The sequence below is a fragment of the Crinia signifera genome, chromosome 19 (assembly GCF_055691185.1).
Source record: "Crinia signifera chromosome 19, ASM5569118v1, whole genome shotgun sequence".
In the NCBI taxonomy this organism is placed as follows: Eukaryota; Metazoa; Chordata; class Amphibia; order Anura; family Myobatrachidae; genus Crinia; species Crinia signifera.
In genome coordinates, this window is record NC_139226.1 from 55,846,156 (window position 1) to 55,866,200 (window position 20,045).

At 44.7% G+C, this 20,045-nt stretch overlaps 1 protein-coding gene and 1 long non-coding RNA gene across 4 annotated transcripts in view; one reads left to right on the forward strand and one right to left on the reverse strand.

The window, feature by feature from the left end:
* Window positions 1-20,045, forward strand: part of GRIN2D (glutamate ionotropic receptor NMDA type subunit 2D) — a 762,310-nt gene that overhangs the window by 594,858 nt on the left and 147,407 nt on the right. The window lies entirely within an intron of this gene.
* Window positions 1-20,045, reverse strand: part of LOC146042563 (uncharacterized) — a 50,203-nt gene that overhangs the window by 28,407 nt on the left and 1,751 nt on the right. Inside the window, exon 2 of the long non-coding RNA XR_014463919.1 lies at window positions 1,722-1,818. This is a non-coding gene — a long non-coding RNA (uncharacterized LOC146042563). The remainder of the gene's footprint in view (window positions 1-1,721; window positions 1,819-20,045) is intronic.

A 20,045-nucleotide genomic window follows, 5' to 3' on the forward strand; every position in this document is an offset into this window, starting at 1 on the left:
TTCTCTTTTTTGGGGATAGTTTATTAAACTGCCACCCTGTCTGCCCCTGCAGTGCCGCTCTGCTTCCAAGATGTGCCAGGTTGGAAGTGTAAGGTCCACATGTATGTGATGCCCACTGCTGTCGCTTAGCTTAGTCATCCAGCTACCTTGGTATACCCTTTTGGCCCAACTACAGTATATGAAAACAATTTTGTAAGCTGTGAAGTGACCAAAATTGACTAGAAATGAGTGGAAACTAATGTTATTGAGGTTAATAATACTTTAGGGGCAAAAACAGGCCCAAATTTTGTTATTTTAGCCATTTTTAGCATTTTTTCATAAAAATCCAGATCCAAAACCAAAACCCACAAGGGTGGTTTTGCCAAAACCAATCCAGATCCAAAACACGAAGGGAGATCCAGATCCAAAACCTGAAAAAGTGGCCGTCGCACATCTCTATTTAAATGGCAAATTTCCGGGTCGACATGCTAGACCCGGGAATTTACCTGCAGTGAGAATCCATGTTTAATTATTAATGAACATGTGATTTTTTTTTTTGGACACTAATTAGCCAACCTAGAATACATTAAAATAGCCATCATTCATGGATCATGGCAAACAGCTAGATCATACATAGTGGTACCCATACAAATTAGAAAAATAAATAGGTGGAGTAATTACTGTACATGATCATTTATACATTTGTAACTCATGTAATTGATGTCAGGAAATGTACTGAGAGTGTTGATTTGAAAGAGAGAGAGAGAGAGAGAGAGAGAGAGAGAGAGAGAGAGAGAGAGAGAGAAATAGTCTATGCAGATTATTTATTTGACTTCCTTTATGAAAATGTGCTTTCTGGGTTGGATGATCTTAAATTATCCTCTTATATTACTTTGTAATAAATTGGAGAGTGACAAAAAATTGAACCTGTTTGTGTATAGGACTCTATAAATAATAAGCAGCAGATACTCTATTTATTGTGTTATTATCATTTAAATGATGCTTAACACTTATCTCAGATCCACTATTTGATCCTTCCTGAACTCTTATACTCCTTTTCCACTAGCCTAAATAACCCGGGCTTTTGCACAGGAGCACACAAAAACCTAGGTTTGCAGGCAGTGTAAACATTTGAAATGAAATGGGACTTGAGACATGGCATTTCAACTCAGGTAGTGAGCAGGGTTGAACATGTATTCAACCCGGCTAGCTGTGTAGTGTAAACGGGTAATCCGGGTCGATGCGGCTGGGATCCCGTTCACTGCAATGCAATTGCGGGCGGTGGGAGATACTCTCTTCTCCCAGCGCAATTGAAGGAGAAACAATGTTTCTTTTTACTCAAGGTGCTGGGATCATGGAGCATAGCTCCGCCCCAGACACCCGGAAGTCCTGCCCTGGAGTTCTGATTGGCCCACGGGCCATTCAGTCAAATATGATGGATGACCATGGATAGCTAAAACTATGGATGTTATCCATCAAATAGTTTGCCACTATCGATGGCTAGGTGCAGAATCACCATCGATGGCAACAATCGATGGCATCTGCACCGATGGCCATCCCTAGTTTGGAGCCGGGTACAAAATCCCAGGTGCGACCCGGCTTGTAGGTGTAAAGGGGAATGTTTTATCAACTTAGGTTTTAAGTTAATTAGATCCACCATGATCACTGGTTCAAGATGGTTTGTAATACTGGCTTTACATAAAGATTCAGCAGTTTAAAATATAAATAAAATGTTCTTTCACCTTTACTAGCGCTTCAGAATAAATTGCCCTGGTTATACTTTTCCACATATTGTGATGTTCTATTTTCTTGGCAAATCCTGACCAAATCCATGTTCACCTGTTAAGTGCCAGACAGTTAAATGTCATTGAAATTAAAATACCAACCAGTTTATAAAACATCTATTAATTCTCATCTCTGTGCACCCACTAGAAATGTATCCTAGACATAGAGTATATATCTCTAAATATATATCTGGCACTTCTATGCAATAATATTCACAAAAATGTTAATGCCCTTCAGATAGATCGATGTTTTAGGATGCAAACATTTGCGAACATCGCATGTCGACCATTTGGGGTCAAATTATTGGCTGTTTATTTAACATACCGGGTGCAAGGTGAATAACTTCATAAACAGCATATACATTGAATAACCAACAGTCTTATGCAATATAAATAAATTATCATTCACATAAATGTTCAACAAGTAGTACAAGATGTGTTTCTGTAACCTTAGACATTAATTACCTTACATACAATATGTGGTCAACGACACACTTAAATGTTCGTCCATTGAGCTTGGCTGAGCCTACTCAGCTAAACGTCAGAAAAACATGTCACACCCTAACATCTAACAGACAGCTGTTACAAAATGTACACACAATACAGAAAGAGCGAACTCCATCCAGCGGGTTCTGGTGGTTGGATCGCCAACCGCCAGACCCCTGCCAGCCGCCAGAAGAGGACACGTATGCATGAGATGCGCATGCGTCCCTTTACAACAGAGCTCCCCGCAGGTCCCCGCCGCCACCTCGCCGTCGGTCCCTGCCGCTCGCCCCCACCTCCCTGCACCCCCCTAACCCTGCCCGTCTCCATGAAGTGGAGACGGGCAGGGTTCGCATCCCCCGCCACTCGAAAACTGGGACGCAGGTGTGCATTGGACACTCGCGCGTCCCAGTCAGATGGAGCGCTATCTCGCCAGCGGGGGCATTCTCGCGACCCCCGGCGCTGGCTGAGAGGCACTCCATCTGTACTTTCACCATTAAACATTAACACACATAAAGACACACAAATACAGTTGTGTTATGTGACTGACCATTATCCATCAACATATAGAATAATATGTACTCAGTACTGCTAGTGTAGGTAGATCCATAATTGCTCTAGGCTCTGGCACATGAATTCAGTTATGGATTTCTCCTAAATAATTGAAAATGCGAATTTTGATACAATGCTAAAATATATTCACCACAATACACTACGATCTTAGGTTTTCCCTCTAAGCTGTAAATTACAATGATAGTGTGGCTTTCACTGAATAACAAATCAGTTATGTTTTACGAAGTAGTAATGCGCCATTAAATATTTAGTTAATTTTGTTTTCAAATCCCAAATGCCCTCCAGAAGCAAAGAGAAAATTGCAAACATTGATTTACTTTTAGCATTTCAGGCTTGTTTTTATTTCTATAAAGAGCAGTCCTAGCTATTGTCAAACGGTAAAAAATAACATCTGGCTCCATTTTTCATCAACATTAATAAGAATAGGTAGCTGGAACCGTCTTATACAAGTTCACGGTGGGAAAATACTGATGATCAGTTGCTAGTGGAGATTCAACATCATGTAAGTAGAGGCACCAACCAGTAGTAACTGATTCAGGAAGCAAAAAATCCCAAAAGCTATTAACATAGCTGAAAATGTATTATATGTAAATTATGTATGCACCTAGTATGCCACAAATAATTATATCACATGGGGAGCTACATCAATTTTTCTAGAAAAAAAACCCAAACATTCTGCGAAGTGAAAGGTATCTGATTTGTTTCTGTAAGCAAAAACTCCACTTGTACTCTTAGAATATGCTATAATTAAATTAATAAAGGCCTTTAATTGTGGGTTTATCTGTACATTTGAAAGGGTGATTTACAAAGAATAGGCAATACAAATGTGCCTTTGTTCCACATTCGGTCACCTACATTACCAATTCAGCATATATTGAGCATTATGAAGCGTCCACACCCTTATCTTGAGAGGCACAGCACAACATTCACCAGAACATGTAGGTAGATGGAGCTGAGAAACAAAGGGGAATTTGCTGGAGAGACACAGCGGGTTGAGACTGAGCGAAACAGAGGAACAAGTGACATAACTAGGATAAGCTGATGGTTGGATATGGTGAAACATGGGGGATGAGACTGGAGAGACATAGGGGAGATGGTGCTGAAGACTCTGGATGGAGCAGGAGAGAGACAGCAGAGATAGCGCTGGAGAGACATTGGGATGACTGTGGTTGACAAATGTGTGGTGGTATAAGCCAATGGCTATAGACAGAAAGACACAAGGAATGAGGCTAGAGAGATATGGGGCAGGGGTTGTGCTGGAAATGGATATAAATGCTACCCAATCATTCCTGCCCCATGTGTGGTTCTCAGAGGGTGGATTTATTCCACTGTTTATGAGGTTGTCCAATAATTCGAAGATTTGGGGTCCAGGTTTGGAGATATGTGACTCAGCACTTAGTAAATTGCCCCTGACCTCCGAATGGGCACTTTTTGGTATCACGCCGGAAAGAACTCGGATAGCACAGGTAGCTATAAAGCTACTTATAATAGCATCAGCAGCTGCTAAAAAAGCATCCTTCAATTGTGTACAATCCACTGCCCCCCCCCCCCATTATCTCTTCTTTGGCCAAATTGTCGTATATTTTTAGGATAGAGTGACTTGAGGCTTCATTCCAAAAATAACATTTTACTGAGAGGTTCTTCGAAACATGAGAGAGTTATATGGAAACCCTGTCAGAATCCACATGAAAGAGCAGCTAATTACATTTTTCAAGAACACGCTGTGGTATGATATGCGAACGGCTATTCACGACCCCCCACACAGACAATTTCTATGTATTACCTACAGTCACATAGTTCTTCCTGATACCGCACCCTTTGGTTATGGTTAGAGGTTGTCACTAGGTGCAGGTCCAGGCCCATATCTTTAAAACAAATGCAATGCTATAATATCATTTGCTGGAGCTTGCTTATCTTTATTCTGTGCAAATCGTAAAAATCATACATTGTGTTACGTACAGAGAGATTACATCATTATTGTATTTTCTGTTCATGCTTCAATAAAAGAAAATATTTAAATAAGAAAGATATGATTAGTTGCTATGGGCAATGTGCCACCTTCATAGATGGAGGTGGGGGTACATTTCATGGCCCATCTCCCCATTGTGATCTGTACGTATATGGGGGCACCCCGTCTTGAAAGAGAAGATTTTCAGTTTTCAAATGATGTAATCACACGATTATAAATGAAATGAAAAAGTAGACATAAAATAAACTAACAATCTTTTAATGAATGTGGTAGATTATCTAGCTTTTAAAATGGCCATCTTTATTGGGCTTCCATATCCTTCCTACATATACATACATACATACTGTACAGACATACATACATTTACAGTGATGCTGCAATAAAAATATATCCCATGTGTTGTGGTTCCCTTTCTTGAAATGTAAAAGATATACTCTTTTTGCCCATTTCGGTAACATTTTTATGAACATGTTGAATAGTAATACGGACTGCTTCCTAGTTTACCTCATGGTTTCCCCTCCCCCACTCTACACTATAAGCTTTTATGAGCATGACCCCCTGCCCTTTTGGTTCTTATTCTGCACAATCTTTGTGTCCAGTTTTTTCCCGCTCACAGTCAGTAACTCTGTGAACAATCAGTTGTAAACGCCCTCCCCTGGGCACTGGGTCATGGGAAGCAACTATTAGTAACTGTGGGGTAGATGTATGAAGCAGTGATAATGGAGAAGAAGTGATAAAGTGCCTGGTACTTTATCACTGGCCAAAAAGCTCCTGACTGTTAAGTTACAGGCTGGGTTTAATACATGGATAGTGAGGAGCTGATTGGCCGGTGATAAAGTACCAGGCACTTTCTAACTTCTCTGTTATTACTGCTTCATACGTCTACCCCTGTGGCTCACTTGTTGTAGATCTATTTGATTTTCCCAGTACTGTTCGTCTAAGCCTTTTTAAATTGTCCTGTTTGTGTGTATGTTTACATGTAGTTTTACGTGTATGATGTTAAGAACATTTGGTGCCATCATAGAAATATAAATAAATAATAATTATTATTATTTTTCATAATAATAAAAAAACATTAATGTTATTATTATTATTATTATTATTATTATTATTATTGTTATTTATTAATAATAACAACAACAATAATAATAATAATAATAAGGTTGAGTATACTTTACCCAAAATACTCTGGACCAAAAGTGTATTGGATAATGGATTATTTCATATTTTGGAATATATTTATATTTGAATGATGGATCTTGCATTTATGTTGTATAAACACATGACATACACACAATTATATTTTATTTGTGCAAGAAACAAGGTTTTAAAACATGAAACAAGGTTTGTGTACTATCTCAGGAACTGAATTTAAATGCAAAGCAATCATGTTCTTGCACATATTTAGTGCCAGTTATATGTTATTTCCCCAGTACTGCCAGTTACAGATGTTCCCAGTAGTGCCAGTTACAGATGTTCCCAGTAGTGATAGTTACATATCATGTCCCCAGTAGTGCCAGTGACAGATGTCCCCAGTAGTCCAGTTACATATCATGTCCCCAGAAGTGCCAGTTACAAATCATGTCCCCAGTAGTGCCAGTTACATACCATGTCCCCAATAGTGCCTGTCACAGATGTCCCCAGTAGTGCCAGTTACAGATGTCCCCAGTAGTGATATTTACATATCATGTCCCCAGTAGTGCCAGTTACAAATCATGTCCCCAGTAGTGTCAGTTACATACCATGTCCCCAATAGTGCCTGTCACAGATGTCCCCAGTAGTGCCAGTTACAGATGTTCCCAGTAGTGATAGTTACATATCATGTCCCCAGTAGTCCAGTTACATATCATGTCCCCAGTAGTGCCAGTTACAAATCATGTCCCCAGTAGTGCCAGTTACAAATCATGTCCCCAGTAGTGCCAGTTACATACCATGTCCCCAATAGTGCCTGTAACAGATGTCCCCAGTAGTGCCAGTTACAGATGTCCCCAGTAGTGCCAGTTACAGATGTTCCCAGTAGTGATAGTTACATATCATGTCCCCAGTAGTGCCAGTGACAGATGTCCCCAATAGTCCAGTTACATATCATGTCCCCAGTAGTGCCAGTTACAAATCATGTCCCCAGTAGTGCCAGTTACATACCATGTCCCCAATAATGCCCGTCACAGATGTCCCCAGTAATGCCAGTTACAGAAGTCCCCAGTAGGTTTTTAGGGGGGGGGGGGAGTACATTTTGGAAACTATGGTTTTTGGAATAATTTGGACAACAGATATTTAGATAAGGGATACTCAACCTGTAGTGGCCTTGTTAGATGACAAAATATGCTAATAGACTTATTAACATGTGTATAAAAAAAAAACTTCTAAATAGGACAACATGGCAAAAAAAAAATGGGCTAACCAGTTAAAACTGTAGTTCAGAGAGAGCTGCTTTCCCTGAAGCTACAGGAGATTTTGGTGAAGATTAAATAAACCACATGAAATGTTATTCTCACACTCATGTTCTCTTTCCATTGTGAGTTCAATTACACTTATTCTTTTCAAAATCATTTAATGGTAGACGCTAACACTTGTTTTTTGTTTAGAGCTACAGTATTACTGTGAACTTGGTTGATCTGTTTGCAGTATTACATAGGGGCATAATTTCATAAAGGCGTGCTTTAATACATTCATTAATTATTTGGAATATATTGGCAGGGAATTAGAATATCTTTGTGAATTAAAAAAATTAACAGCTAAATTACAGCTTGTCTGCATGCTGTACAAAAAATACGGTACTCTTTTCCTAGAAGGGCACCCACGATTTTGATCGTGGGCATCGTAAGGAAAAAAAAAATCGCGTTGGTCGCATCGCATGCGACCAAAAAATCGCATGCGATGCGACCGACGCGATTACCGCAATTTCCCATAGGGAACAATGTTAAATGTCCCAATTGACCCGATTTTCCATAGGGAACAATGTTAAATGGCCCACAGAGGCCAAATAGGCACCCTGAAGTGTGAAATGGGCCCCCCAATTGTTAACGCCACCCCACGATCAACGTCAGCCCGAAGCGTGGCGAGCGCAGCGAGCCCGCGAGGGGCGGCGGTACGCGTCCTACGACCTTTTCATACTCCCCACTATCCACGTCGGCGTGGAGTTGAGAATAGAAAGTGTGGCGAGCGCAGCGAGCCACCGAGCCCGAAGCGTGGCGAGCGCAGCGAGCCCCGCGAGGGGACACGGACACCTTCACAGGTATACGCGTCCCCTCGCGGGCTTCACAGGTGTCCGCGTCCCTCGCCACACTTTCTATTCTCAATTCTACGCCGACGTGGATAGTGGGGGTATGAAAAGGTCGTAGGACGCGTACCGCCGCCGCTCGCCACGTTTAGGGTTGACGTTGATCGTGGGGTGGCGTTAACTATTGGGGGGGCCATTTCACACTTCAGAGTGCCTATTTGGCCTCTGTGGGCCTTTTAACATTGTTCCCTATGGAAAATCGGGTCAATTGGGACATTTAACATTATTCCCTATGAAAAATCGCGGTAATCGCGTCGGTCGCATCGCATGCGATTTTTTGGTACATGCGATGCCCGCGATGGCCGCCCTTCTAGGTAAAGAGTACCAAAAATACATTCTAACTAAAAATCTAGCTATAGCAATAATATGTCGGAACCAACATGATGTTGAAAGTAGACAGTGCTATTGAGCAGACTCCATATTGTTCTTCTGCGGAGGCTCCATTACCGATGCCAACTGACCAATCACCCTTCCCCTCCGTCATTTAGTAGATATTTTTTACAATTGTATTTATTGTCGTATTAGTCTCCATTTATGTGCAAGCATTTGGAATAACTAGGAGCCTGTTTGCTGCTGTTCGAGTCAGGGGCATGCTGGTAAATCCAGGCATCAAGTGGCATGGTTATGGAGATGCTGATTGGGGGATAGTTCCCACTTGGTCAGTTGATGTACTCCTGCCATAGCCCCCACCACCCCTCTTGCCAGGATGATTTATATCATTGGGGCAGCACGGATGGTGTAATGGTTAGCATTACTCCCTCACAGCACTGAGGTCATGGGTTCACCATGGCCCTAACTGTGTGGAGTTTGTATATTCTCCAAGTGCTTGCGTGGGATTACTCATGGTTCTCCGGTTTCCTCCCACATTCCAAAGATATACTGGTAGGTTAGTTAGCTCTCAAAAGAATTAGCCCTAAATTAATGTGTTGGCTTGTAAATGTGGTAGGGGATATAGATTGTAAGCTCCACTGGGGAAGGGACTGATGTGAGTGTTCAAATATTCTCAAATATTCTCTGTAAAACGATGCAGAATATGTGTCATATATAAATAACTGTTAACCATTAATAAAATAAATAATATTATTAGCTCTTCTTACTGCTCCTCAGTCACTGCCAGGCTGTGTCCTCTCTTCCCAATAAATTGTACCAGGACCTGGCTTCTTGTTAATTTTACTATGAAGGGAATATGGGGGATGCTGTGTGTTTTGGAAATAATATTGGAATGCTATATGTACTGGAGGTAATATAGGGGATACTGGCGTAATATGGGGAATGCTGTGTGCACTTAGGGTGATATTGGGGTGCTGTTTGTACTGGGTGTTATGCAGGGATGCTCTGTGTTTTGTGGGGTATTATGGTGGAAGGCACTGTATACTCTAATCCGCTACAAGATATTGAGTGCCATAATTTTATATAATAAAGTGCATTGCAAATACTGTAAATGTGTGTCATTCCTTTTACTGGTAGTATATGCCAGGCCTTGGCATGTGTGTAAGTGATACCGGAGCTGGTAGGGGGTTGGTTTTACAAGTACAATGCCGGGAGTAGATGAAAGTGTCCATGTAGTCTTTAGGCTATCATTGCACTTTTCTCCACTTTACCGATGCCCAGGGGTGGGTGATGGGGTAGTGCTGAATTGTGAGCATCATGTGCTTGTTACACTCTGCCTCCGACTGTCACCCCCTGCCTCTAAAAAAAAAACCACCACTGGTTAATATGCTGCTTGTAGTGTTTGTGGTGCATACAGAAACTTTATCACTTTATCTTCACACACATTTTGCAACACTTTACATGCTTTACAGTGCAGCAAACGTAGTGCCTTATAACATATCCTCCTTTATATAGCTGCTATTAAATAAGAATCATGTACAGGTTGAGTATCCCTTATACAAAATGCTCTGGACTAGAAGAATTTTGGATAATGGATTATTCCGTATTTCAGAATATTTTTAGATTTCAATGATCTTGAGGTATCTTGCATTGATGCTGTACAAACACATCAAAATACACCAAATATTTTTTATCTTTGCATAAAACAAGGTTTCAAAACATGAAACAAAGTTTCTGTACTATCTGAGATACAGAATTTAAATGCCATGCAATCATTTTCTTGCACATACAGTATTTAGTAGCAGTTACATATCATCCTCCGTAGTGCGGTTACAGATGTCCCCAGTAGTGCTTTTAGCAGAAAATTTCAGTTCCTGGAATGTATGGTTTTTGGAATAATTTAGAAAACGGATATTTGGATAAGGGATACTCAACCTGTATAAATAAAACAAGGCATATATGAATAGACCATGAGAATCAGCAGCTAAATGATCAAAAGGGAATGCATATGTTAAATAAATAATTATAAATATATATTTTTTGAGAACATATTTCATCTTTATTAAGACACATCTAGGCATCTGGCAATCTGCAGCTGAATTTTTAGTCTCCATGTGAGATCAATAACTCTTATTACCTTTATATATGAATATCCTGATTTGACTTCATTTTTATATATGCACTTTGCACAATTCAAGGTATACTCTGTTAAATGAAGTGTTGAGGTTCCATGCTTTGCTTCCATCAGCAGATGGTACAGACAGAATCTGTAAGACTGTTTATATTATTTTTTGTAGGACATTACATAACATAACATTCATAAGAAGAAGAATATATTAAAAACCTTTACAGTACTATAAATCTAGGATTATACATGAAGGAAGACATTATTTCATCATACTTCTTTGAATTGTTATTGAATTTTAGCAGTTTGAAGACCTTTAACAAGTTCACAAGACAATTGCTGATTTACATGATAAATATAAAATTTGAAGCTAACATTTGCAGTTTGTGTTTTTTTAAAACGCTCTTTAAAAAATATCAAACATTTTTAATTACTAATAAAAATTTGTCCAACTGGAAAGCCAATTGTGTTTGTAATTTGCCACCTGTAATAAATTAAGCCAAATTATTTCATATTTAACTTAAACATGTTTGGTTGTGCACATAATCCTATACTGGCACACATGTGGCATGGATACTACTAAATAGACTTGAAAATAGTTGAAGTTGCTGATCTTTCTCTATTTTTAAAAAACAATTGAATTTGTGAAATTTTAGTACATTTTCTAATTTTAGAATTTATTCTTATAACTGGTTCTTCAAACATTTCTAAAGAAGATGGTGACATTTTGGACACCTATTTCCAGTTTTTTGTATCCAATCCTTCAAAATTACATCAATACTGAATCTGTCAGACAACTGTGGGAAAACAAGGGGAAAGACTCCAACCTGATGGCAAAAATTTGGTGCGGTGGAGTGGAATTGGAGGTATGCGCCATGGCATAATGGGGGTATGAGTCTACAGATTAACATTATATTTAAAGCTTCATTATTAACTATTTCAAATTACTAACGTGTCCCCCTTTTAGTCACAGCCTCCTGTGCCACTACATACATCCATTTTTCCAGAGTTTAATTGTTTTTCTACTGCAAAATGGGGTACTTGTTTCCTAGCACGGCCACAATCGCGGGCATCGTGTGCCTTTAAGTTAAGGTACACGATGCCCGCGATGGACCCGATTTCCTTTGAAATCAGGTCCATTTTGCCGGCAAAGGGAAAATCGTGGGCATCGCGTCGGTCGCGACCATTAACATTGGCCCCGACGCGACCGATGCGATGCCCGCGATTTTGCCATAGGCTTCAATGTTAAAATATTTTTTTAACATTGAAATCGGGAGCATCGCGTCGGTCTTGTGCCATTATAATGGCACAAGATGAGATGGACTTGATTAAGTCCATCTCACATAGTAAAAAATGTGAAATGGGCCAATATGACCCATTTCACATTATATATGTCCCCGTCGTCACCCCACAATTAACGTGAACCCGAAGCGTGGCGAGCGCAGCGAGCCTGCAAGGGGCGGCGGTGCGCGTCCTCCGACCTTTTCATTCCCCTACTATCCACGTCGGCGTCTAGTTGAGAATATAAAGTGTGGCGAGCGCAGCGAGCTACCGAGCCCGAAGCGTGGCGAGCAGACGCGTATACCTGTGAAGTTATATGCGTCCGCTCGCCACGCTTCGGGCTCGGTGCGCTCGCCACACTTTATATTCTCAACTCCACGCCGACGTGGATAGTAGGGGAATGAAAAGGTCGGAGGACGCGCACCGCCGCCCCACGCGGGCTCGCTGCGCTCGCCACGCTTCGGGTTGGCGTCAATCGTGGGGTGGTGTTTTAGCTTATCTTTGTGCCTTTAAGTAATGGTCCATTTAGGCAGCAATGCTTCCAATTGAAGCAATGAAAAGAGTGTAATTAATGAGTAATGAGTAGAGGAGTGGATTGTATTGTGTTCAGCTGACAGTGCTTCAGGTGCGGGCGTACTAGTTGGGCGAACCGAATGCCTAGCACATGAACAAGTGCTCTCCGCAAAGTGAAACTTGCTTATGAAGACTGCACATTTCATGCGTGTTGGTTCGTTTGCAGTCGGTGTGCTGTCCGAATGCACGCCTACCAGAGTTCGTGCACTCCCTCGTGTACGCCCATATTTACGCCCAGTTTTTCCCACTTTGAAACCACGCCCTTGTGTAAGTCCGAATGACGCCCAAAAACGCCCATATTTCTCGAGTTAATTCGGTGGACATTTCTGTATGGTATTAGTGAGAACGAGTACGGAGACCATGCGTGGCACATGCGCATAGCGTTGCCTACGCATGCGCAGACGGCTAAAATGCGCCCTCCGAAAGAATTCGGAACGGACCGCATCGACCAGAATAAGGACCTCAGTCTCCTGAGTTAGTACATCTCAGCTGCCACAGGTGGCAGTGCTGAGCTCAGGCAAATGCATTGTAATGGAAAATGAAACTGAAAGTAAAAGAACGACGGTTCAACTTTTTGGGATCGGCGGCTCCCTCAGTCTTTTATGGGATCCGTTCAAAAGTCCCGCTTCGTTCAGGAACGACCCATCTCTATCTTGCTGTATGTATATGTAGATTAACTGACCTGCATTTACTTTTTTGAGTACACTTGCAGATTCAGCAAGAAAAAAAATGACATGAGCAAGAAGTACAGAATAATAGAAAAGTAATAAAGTAAACATAAAGCACTAGGGATAGGGATAGTCTACCTTTTTAAAAGCATCCCAAAACAATTCCCAAGTTACCCTTTGAGTGGCAACGTTGCTGTGAGCGATAATCAAAATATTTGCTAGGATATCTAAACCAGGTTGAAATAGATGGACATAAGTCTTTTTTCGGCCTTACCTACTATGTAACTATGTAAATGCCAGCGTCGCTCACAGCAACTGTTCTTTTAGTAAATAAATAAATAAAAATACAGCCAAGCCAATTAATAGAAGTTTAGTTAAATATTGCACCCAAAAATAGAACAGTTGGTGTGAACGGCGCTGGCATTTTAACTGGATATTTTGAGGATCTCTCACAGCAACCTTGTCACTCACAGGATTAGTTATGTCTGCATACTAAGCATTCCCACATTTAATATTCATTTATTTCAAATGAGACAAGACCAGGGGCGGATTGGGGCCTAAAAGTGGCCCTGGAAAATATCTGGAAGTGGCCTCATGTGGGCAGAGCCAGCATAACAATAGGCGGCGCCACAACCAGCAGCACCGGGCCTTATATTTACTGCGCTGTATGGAGAAGGAGGTGGGGTGGGAGGAGGTGGGGACGCATCCAGCAGCAGGGCCCTGTGCGGCGTTGCCTCCACTGATACATTGCCCGTCAGGTGTGGCTCCAGAACACAATTACAGGAGGACACCATAACAGGGAAGGGAGGGGGGTTATTTGCGCATATTCCCAAAACAGTTGGCGTTGCCTCAAAACAAGGGCATGGCCTCAAAGGGAATGACGGGAGCAGTGGGTAACAGTGAACAGATGATTGAGAGAAGCAGAGGGTGATGTCTTGGAAAGGCAGAGTGACAGGAGAGAGAGGAAATGGGGAGATCGTACCACAGGGGAGAGGTAGATGGTGATGCAGTGGGTGATGGGGAGAGATAGAGAGACAAAGGTGGCTACAGGGAGACACATAGGGAGCTAGGGAAGGTGGACAAAGGGATTGGAGTCAGAGTGGGGAGAGGTACAAGAAATGGGGACAGTGAGAGGGAAGAGGAGGAGAGGGGGTGGTAGAGGAGGAGAGGGGGTGGTAGAGGAGAGGACAGGGGTGGTAGGAGGAGGAGATGTGGGTGGTAGAGGAAGAGACGTGGGTGGTAGAGGGGGAGATGGGATGTAGATGAAGAGAAGGAGTGGTATAGGAGTAGAGGGGGGGGGGGTGTAGAGGAGGAGAGGGGGTGGTGAAGGAGGAGAGGGGGGAGAAGGGTGGTGGTAGAGGAGGAGAAGGGGGTAGTAGAGGAGGAGAAGGGGGGTGGTAGAGGGGGAGTGGTAGAGGAGGAGATGGAGGGTGGTAGAGGAGGAGATGGGGGTGGTTGAGGAAGAGAATGGGGGGTTGTAGAGGAGGAGAAGGGATGGCAGAGGAGGAGAGGGTTGGTATAGGGGGAGAGGGGATGGAATAGGAGGAAAGGGGGGTGTAGAGGAGGAGAGGGGTGGTAAAGGGGGAGAGGGGATGGTATAGGAGGAGTAGGGGTGGTAGAGGCGGAGAAGGGGGTGGTAGAGGAGGAGAGGGGGGTGGTAGAGAAGGGAGAGCAGAAGCAGGCAGGTGCTTGAAAGTTACAGAAATTACTTTGCGCCTCCTAATCCTTCCTCCCCCTCAATCAAAGTGGAGAGTGTACCTCGGGCAGCTCTCCCTCTCTTCGGCGACGGGCCTCCTCCTCCCACACCGGCGTGCCGGGCCTCTTGTCTGTTTTCCCCTGGTGCAGAGCCTCAACCTCGTATCTGCGGTGCAAGACTTTTTCTCGTGATCCCTGGCGCTGGGCCTCCTCCTTCCAATCCACGGTGACAGGCTTCCTCCCCGCTATCCACAGCAGTGGGCCTCCTCCTGATCCGCGGTGCTGGCAGCAGAGGGCTGCATCTCCTTGTTGGAGCATGAGACTGGGTTGTAGAGGAGACAGGGGTTAGAGGAGGAGACAGGGGTGGTAAAAGAGAGGAGGTGGTAGAGGAGGAGAGGGGTTGTATAGCAGAGGGGGGTGTAGGGGAGGAAACAGGGGTTAGAGGAGAAGACGTGAGGTGGTAGAGGAGGAGAGGGGGTTTAGAAGAGGAGGAGATGGGGGTGGTAGAGGAGGAGAGGGGTGGTATAGGGGGAGAGAGGATGGTATAGGGGGAGAGGGGATGTTATAGGAGGGAAGGGGGTGGTAAAGGAGGAGGAGAAGGGGGTGGTAGAGGATGGAGGAGAAGGGGGTGGTAGAGGAGAAGAGGGGTGGTATAGGGGGAGAGAGGGGGGTAGAGGAGGAGAGGGGGTGGTAGAGGAGGAGAGGGGGTGGTAGAGGAGGAGAGGGGGTGGTAGAGGAGGAGAGGGGGTGGTAGAGGAGGGACAGGGGTGGTAGGAGGAGGAGATGTGGGTGGTAGAGGAAGAGACGTGGGTGGTAGAGGGGGAGATGGGATGTAGATGAAGAGAAGGAGTGGTATAGGAGTAGAGGGGGGGGTGTAGAGGAGGAGAGGGGGTGGTGGAGGAGGAGAGGGGGGAGAAGGGTGGTGGTAGAGGAGGAGAAGGGGGTGGTAGAGGAGGAGAAGGGGGGTGGTAGAGGGGGAGTGGTAGAGGAGGAGATGGAGGGTGGTAGAGGAGGAGATGGGGGGTGGTTGAGGAGGAGAATGGGGGGTTGTAGAGGAGGAGAGGGTTGGTATAGGGGGAGAGGGGATGGAATAGGAGGAAAGGGGGGTGTAGAGGAGGAGAGGGGTGGTAAAGGGGGAGAGGGGATGGTATAGGAGGAGTAGGGGTGGTAGAGGCGGAGAAGGGGGTGGTAGAGGAGGAGAGGGGGGTGGTAGAGAAGGGAGAGCAGAAGCAGGCAGGTGTTTGAAGGTTACAGAAATTACTTTGCGCCTCCTAATCCTTCCTCCCCCTCAATCAAAGTGGAGAGTGTACCTCGGGCAGCTCTCCCTCTCTTCGGCGACGGGCCTCCTCCTCCCACACCGGCGTGCCGGGCCTCTTGTCTGTTTTCCCCTGGTGCAGAGCCTCAACCTCCTATCTGCGGTGCAAGACTTTTTCTCGTGATCCCTGGCGCTGGGCCTCCTCCTTCCAATCCATGGTGACAGGCTTCCTCCCCGCTATCCACAGCAGTGGGCCTCCTCCTGATCCGCGGTGCTGGCAGCAGAGGGCTGCATCTCCTTGTTGGAGCATGAGACTGGGTTGTAGAGGAGACAGGGGTTAGAGGAGGAGACAGGGGTGGTAAAAGAGAGGAGGTGGTAGAGGAGGAGAGGGGTTGTATAGCAGAGGGGGGTGTAGGGGAGGAAACAGGGGTTAGAGGAGAAGACATGAGGTGGTAGAGGAGGAGAGTGGGTTTAGAAGAGGAGGAGATGGGGGTGGTAGAGGAGGAGAGGGGTGGTATAGGGGGAGAGAGGATGGTATAGGGGGAGAGAGGATGGTATAGGGGGAGAGGGGATGTTATAGGAGGGAAGGGGGTGGTAAAGGAGGAGGAGAAGGGGGTGGTAAAGGATGGAGGAGAAGGGGGTGGTAGAGGAGAAGAGGGGTGGTATAGGGGGAGAGAGGGGGGTAGAGTAGGAGAGGGGGTGGTAGAGAAGGGAGAGCAGGCAGTTGTTACATAAATTACTTTGCACCTCCTAATCCTTACGAGTGAAAAAAGGGGTCGATTCAGACACATTATTTTTGATCCAAATTCGTCCCTATCCCTGATGGTCGGAGTCTGTACATGTGCAGGTGTGAGAATGCACAGACCCTGAGAGCCAATGAGAGGGGGGCTGCAACAAGCATCACTGTATCTCTCCACACCCCCAGCAGAGGTATTCATGTGCTGAACCAAACCTCTCTACCTCCCCTCACAATACACGCGGGGTACCCCTGTCACTAATGCTTTCGGCAGCTGGAGTATCTGTAATTAGCATCGACGGCAGTGGCTCCCAGTGCAGCGATGACAATGGGTCCCTGTCACAAGCGCAGATGGCAGCGGGTCCCGTTATTAATGCAGGCGGCAGTGTGTCCTATCTTTACCACTGCACCAGCAGGTACCAGTCATTAGCGGCAGTGGGGGTACCTGTCATCGGGATGCGGTCATCTATTAGAATGAACTTAGGTCTACAGTCATTAGGTCTACCCCACTAGGTCGACTGCATAAAGGTCGACATGAGGAAGGTCGACTGGTCATAAGGTCGACATGGGTTTTTCACTGTTTTTTGAGCCGACATGTGCCGACAGGCGGTATTTCATGCCCTACCATCCACTAGGGCGTGGTGGGAGAATAAAATAGTGCCCGAAGCATTGCGAGCGAAGCGAGCGATGCGAGGTTCCGATTCTCATTGCCAACTGTGTCCATGTCGACTGTGTCGACATTCGGATCAAAAAACAGTGAAAAACCCATGTCGAACTTATGACCAGTCGACCTTCCTCATGTCGACATTTATGCAAATTCGACCTTAAGTCATGTCGACCTTGGCCCATGTCAACCTTAAGTCAGGTCGACCTTCCTGCCAGTCGACCTAGTGGGGTCGACCTAATGACTGTAGACCTAAGTTCATTCTGACAGATGTCCCGATTCCCTGTCATCAGGGGTGTAACTATAACTTTTTGGGCCCCATAGCAAATTTTTTAAGGGGCCCCCCTTACACTTAATAGCGCTCTCATTTATTCATACATGCATGCACTGTCGCTCTTATACATACATACGCTGCCTCTATCATTCATACTGTACATACATGCACTGCCCCTATCATTCATACTGTACATACATACACTGCCCGTATCATTCATACTGTACATACATACACTTCCCCTATCATTCATACTGTACATACATACACTGCCCCTATCATTCATACTGTACATACATACACTGCCCGTATCATTCATACTGTACATACATACACTGCCCCTATCATTCATACTGTACATACATACACTGCCCCTATCATTCATACTGTACATACATACACTGCCCCTATCATTCATACTGTACATACATACACTGCCCCTATCATTCATACATACATGCACTGTCGCTCTTATACATGCATACACTGCCTCTATCATTCATACATGCACTGACACTCTCATTCATACATGCACTGACACTCTCATTCATACATGCATGCACTGCCGCTCTCATTCATATATACTGTACATGCACTGTCACTTCCATTCATACATGTACTGCCGCTCTGATTCATACATATTTACACCATCACTCTCATTCATGCATACATGTACTGCTGCTCTGATACAGACATAAATACATGCACAGACAGCCTCGTTCATACATGCACTGTCACTCTCATTCAAATATATATACACGCACTGACTGCCTCAATCATACATACATACATACATACATACATAAATACAAACATACATACGTGCACTGACAGTCTCATTCATACATACACTGCTGCCATACACCCCCGCGCCATGGCACACAGACTACTACCTCCTTCCCCCAGGAAGTAACTCCAGGCAGCCACTACTGGGGGCACCAACTCCTACCAACGAGGCAATCTTACCGCTGGGTGGGTTGATGTGGCATTTCAGAAGTTTGGATACAAACACACATGCATGCACCTGGGCCTCGGTTCTAAATCTTCATACACAATGGGCATTTTTACCCAGCTTGTATGGTGAGAAATGATGGAGAAAATGCTCGGCTGAAAAATGCTCAGTTCATACACAACTGAGCGTCTTTCGTCCATTCTAGCGATTTTCCCCGGGGGTGGTCGACTTCCCATAGCCGGACACTATGGAAAGCTGTCCACTCCATCACTCATCTGCTGATAATACCAGCAGATGAGCAGTGGTGGCCAGCGATGATGCGAGAACGTGCAGCAGCGCTCACCACTGATCACTGCCCCATACGCATAGGGTGGCTTTTGAGATGAAAGCAGCTATAGACAAACTGAGCTGCTTTCAGCTCAAAGTGAACCAGTGTGTATGGGCCTGAAGACCAAATGATGGAGCACAGGGCAAAAATTTCCTTTGCTGACAGAAAAAAATAGCATACCTCAGTTTAAACATTGCGGTATGTGGTGCGCGGCATTACACAGTTCACGCATATCTGACCTCTGAGTTTGCTACCCCTCCTTTTTATTTTAACCCACATTGCATACCTTTTCCTGTATTTTGATGCTGAATTAAATTTTAGTGTATGAAGGATTAGTATTTGTACTGACTTCTTAGACCCTGCACTACATCACTGCCCCCTCTATACCCGCCACTACATCACTGACCCCTCTATTACCGCCACTACATCACTGACCCCTCTATTCCCGCCACTACATCACTGACCCCTCTATTCCCGCCACTACATCACTGACCCCTCTATTCCCGCCACTACATCACTGACCCCTCTATCCCCACCACTACATCACTGACCCTCTATACCCTACACTACATCACTGACCACTCTCTACCCGCCACTACATCACTGACCCCTCTATACCCGCCACTACATCACTGACCCCTCTATTACCGCCACTACATCACTGACCCCTCTATTCCCGCCACTACATCACTGACCCCTCTATTCCCGCCACTACATCACTGACCCCTCTATTCCCGCCACTACATCACTGACCCCTCTATCCCCACCACTACATCACTGACCCTCTATACCCTACACTACATCACTGACCATCACTGACCACTCTCTACCCGCCACTACATCACTGACCCCTCTATCCCCACCACTACATCACAGACCCCTCTATACCCACCACTACATCACAGACCCCTCTATACCCACCACTACATCACAGACCCCTCTATACCCACCACTACATCACTGACCCCTCTGTACCCGCCACTACATCACTGACCCCTCTGTACCCGCCACTACATCACTGACCCCTCTATATATACCACTACATCACTGACCCCTCTGTACCCACCACTACATCACTGACCCCTCTGTACCCGCG